The sequence below is a fragment of the Lactuca virosa genome, chromosome 6 (genome assembly GCF_052849685.1).
Source record: "Lactuca virosa cultivar CGN04683 chromosome 6, Lactuca_virosa_CGN04683_v6, whole genome shotgun sequence".
Lineage (NCBI taxonomy): Eukaryota > Viridiplantae > Streptophyta > Magnoliopsida > Asterales > Asteraceae > Lactuca > Lactuca virosa.
In genome coordinates, this window is record NC_136431.1 from 51,879,512 (window position 1) to 51,883,619 (window position 4,108).

General features: G+C 37.5%; 1 pseudogene; it reads right to left on the reverse strand.

Moving 5' to 3' along the window:
- Nucleotides 1–516: 516 nt before the first annotated feature.
- LOC145121005 (UDP-glycosyltransferase 73C3 pseudogene) lies at nucleotides 517–2,345 on the reverse strand (annotated as a pseudogene).
- Nucleotides 2,346–4,108: the final 1,763 nt, after the last annotated feature.

Consider the following 4,108-nt stretch of genomic DNA (forward strand, 5'->3'; position numbering starts at 1 on the left):
TTGGTTGCCAGGTCTTCCCTTATCTTCGGGACTATGCTCCTCATAAGCCCTCGCCAAGAAGCCTTCCATGCGTTTTCTTGGCTATAGCTCTCGGTATAAAGGTTATCGTTGCCTTGATCCGACAACATCTCCTGTTTATATCACACGACATGCTCGATTTAATGAATATTGCTTCCCTTTTTCTGGTTTTCTACCATCTACAAATTTTTCATCTCTTTTGTCGACCAGTTTTCTTGAAGACCCGTCTAAATTTGCCATATCATTCTAACTGGTAACCAAGAGACTCTTATTATTTCTTTTATTAGTCACTAGACTTCAAGTTTCGCTTGAGGAGGGGATTTAGAAATAAACAAAAACAATAGTTTGTGGTGTATATTGTAAATTGTTACTTCCTCCGTATTAGTTTGTAATATTGATTACATATAAATATACTTCTAACCACAACATGTGGCGTGCAGTTTTTTCTCAAAACTTCTATAGTTTTCCAATAGACATAACTCCATTACCCTCATGGTATGAACAAAACATGTTACGTACGCTAACAGTATTGTACCATTAGGTCCGCCATTGTATTTTTCTTATTATTCAATTTAGTATGAAAAACTTGTTTGAAAAGTGCACGTTCCTCAAACAAAAACATAAGCTGTGAAAAATAAAAATCATTACAGAAATCTTGATTCATCACTAGCAATTCCTACAACTTAGCCTGCCATGTCCTTATTCGTGTGTAGCATGATATCTTCAATGAAGAGTTTCAAATTTAGCCAAGATGATCCTCCCTCTTCTAATGCTTTTTCAGCCATCTCCCTAAAACAATGAGCCTTTTCTCTTCGCTCTTTTCCTTCAATACCTTCATTCATCACCACCTTCACAGCTTTACACACGTCCTCCCGTTTCACTTGTATCCCAGCTGCATCTTCTTCCCCTAAATACCTCACTGACATAGCCCCAACACCCACACCAGTTCTCACTACTTCCACAGCCAACCTCTCATTAAAAAACTGCTCAGAAAATTGAGGCCATGTGATCATCGGTACACCCGCACAAATCCCTTCGATAGTCGAATTCCAACCACAATGAGTCAAGAAGGCTCCAACCGAAGGGTGGGACAGGATTAGAACCTGTGGGGCCCACCCATGGATCAAAACACCTCTTCCTTTCACTCTCTCTTCAAACCCATCTTCCAGCAACCATTTCTCTATCTCTTCTGTTCTACTTCCTCCTTTCTCCACTAATATAAACGGGAACTTTGACTTCTCTAACCCTAGAGCCAGTTCTATAAACTGTGGAGGCGTGAGTCGTGTTAGGCTCCCTAAACACGCGTACACTACACTCCCTGGTTTCTGACAATCGAGCCAAGTGATGCACTCATGGTTATTAACCATTGAAGCTTTATCTATATCATTCTTGTTCGCTTGTGAAAATGGTCCAATACACCAAACTTTTCCCTTCGCTTTTCGATATTCATCGATGTATCTTTTTTCCAACTCTTCAAAACTGTTTATAACTATCCCGTATGCTCCTAATTCGGCTGCTCTAATCTTCTCACGTATAATATTTATGCCCTTTTCATGTGCACCCTTTCCAGGATTAAACATCCCCGGAAGCTGGGATCTAGTCATGGTTATTTTATCCGGTAAACCCGGCAACAAAAACGGGTCGAAATCGCCAACCTGTTCATGAATCTTGGAATCGAATAGATTATGTGTAGCTAACCGAGTGAAACAACTCATTCCATCGAAAATAACCCATGGAATCTCAAACTTTCTTGCAACATCTGCTGTCCATGATAAAGTCTTGTCAGAAATGATACAACTTGGCCTCGGGTTAAGCTCTCCAAACACCTCTTCAAGTGGTTCTTGAAGCTTTGCACTTGCATCGAAGAAGTTCTTGGTCAACTTGAGTGTGGGTAGATCGTCTAAGTTTTCACATCCTTCTGGTAATCCGTATCCTGTGGCTGGGAATTGGAGTTGGAGGATTCGGATTGAGAGGCCGGACGCCACGGCACTGTGGAAAAACCCTCCGAACCTGGCGGCGTTACCAGGTGTGATGACGATGGTGACGGTGGTAGAGTGTTTTGCTATGAGTTTTGCCATGTTCATCATTGGAATGAGGTGGCCTGGGCACATTAAAGGTATCATAAGAAAATGAACATTGGACGCCATTCAGTGTATGGCCGGAGTATGATCTTCTTTGTGAATATGGTGTTTTAATTGATGTCTTTTAATTAACTTAGGTTTTGGATGTTTTGATGTGATTTGACTTTTTTTTTTTGCAGGGATCTATCTGCTTTCCAAAGCTGAAAAGGGCAATTTTTAAACAAGGTATCTGTTTTGCTGCAAACTTTACAACATCTTATTGTATTATTTATTTGGGTGACATACGGACATAAAAGAAATGCAAAACAGGCCAGCCCACTTCGATTGACTTTGACAATAGTAGTTCATTTCGATTGTGACAATTTATTACTACTATTATTTATACAATCGGTGTCGTTAAATGGATTGCTTTCAAAACAACAAGATTGTCCTTCCACTTTTTAAAGCATGCGACTTATTACTTGATTTCATGCACAATCTACAGCCTTGTTTAACTTTATGTTATACAAAATTACAAATTCTTTTAGATGGATAAATTATTGTCCAGCTAGGCTTATCTACTTATTAGGATTTTTCTCATGATAACCCTCAAGTCCCAAGAGTGCAAATCTCATCAGATCTCATATTAAATATTAAAGCATCAAACAATATGAAATGGATCGTCGATCAAATAGAGTTTAATATATTAAGATATTAATATTAATATTTTATTTTTTATATAATTTTATTATATGATTGATATAATATATTAAACTCTATAAAACATAAAATTCAAAGTAATATATTTTATAAAAAATATAAAATAAAATTGTTTTATCCCCCATTCGACTCCAAATCTCTTAATATTAATTTGCAATCCCATTATGGTTCGACAAAATCAATTAAATTGTTATCATGAAATACAATGATCAAGGAATGTATTAGCGATTAGTGTTAGGCTAATACCAATTAAGATTGAAGTTTGGCGCAATAGCCGATATTGTATACCTCTTTATATGAGGTTAAATCCTCATTTTAATCAAGCAATTTATTCTATCTTCGATGACCTTCTCTAATAGTCATCGGAAGTGCCTTCATTAACTTAATTTTTCCCCTTTCTTATTTCTCCTCCCAAATAATAATGCAGTCGTCGACACCAAACTAGAGCCCCTTCATCAACTTCTTCTACTGTCAGCTTCTACCTCCTCCTCGAATGGCCCTTGCCTCCGAGCCTTGTGTCTCCTCCTTGGATGGCCCTTCTTTTCGATCCCTTTCTCGAGTCAGCTTGTTCCAATGTTGTTGTTGCCTTACTCTGATGGCACCTTCTCCGTCGGGCAGCCTATGATCTACATTCGTCTCTCTCTCTCTCTCTCAACGTTGCAGTCGTCGATCTTGTCGAAATTGGTTTCGTCTGCCGCAACTCGAGTCCTCTTTCTTTCTCACTGTCTTTCTCTATTCACATATGTCGTCGACTCCATGATCGTCATCGCATCGTTCCTCTCTTCTTTTACAAAGGAACCACCAATTGTCGATGCTTCTTCTCTTTTAATCCATCGAGCAGTCGTTATTAGCCTCCATCATTAGAGCTCTGCCACCACCATTGTCGTTTTCTTCATCTATGTTTTTATGTTTTGTTCTTTTGTTTATTTTTTCCAGTTTAAATTGTATCCTCCCGATCAAAAGGCAAGTGGATGTTAGTGATTATGGTTAGGCTAATACCCAGTAGAATTTAGGTTATGCCAAAGCCTATTTTGTATTCCTGTTTGTATGATGTTAAATCATCATTGTAATCAAGCAATCTAGGTAATACTCATTAGGGTTTAGGTTAGGCCAAGAGCCTATTTGGTATTCACATAAATAAGGTTAAATCCTCATTATAATTAAGAAATCTGTTATCATATAAAAATTTATCATTATATTTCATTGTCATATTTAATTGGTCGAAAGAATAGAATGAACTATTCAAACATGTTGTTTTTCATCAATAAATAAAATATAAGTAGTGTAGAATTGATAAATAAACAAACCAA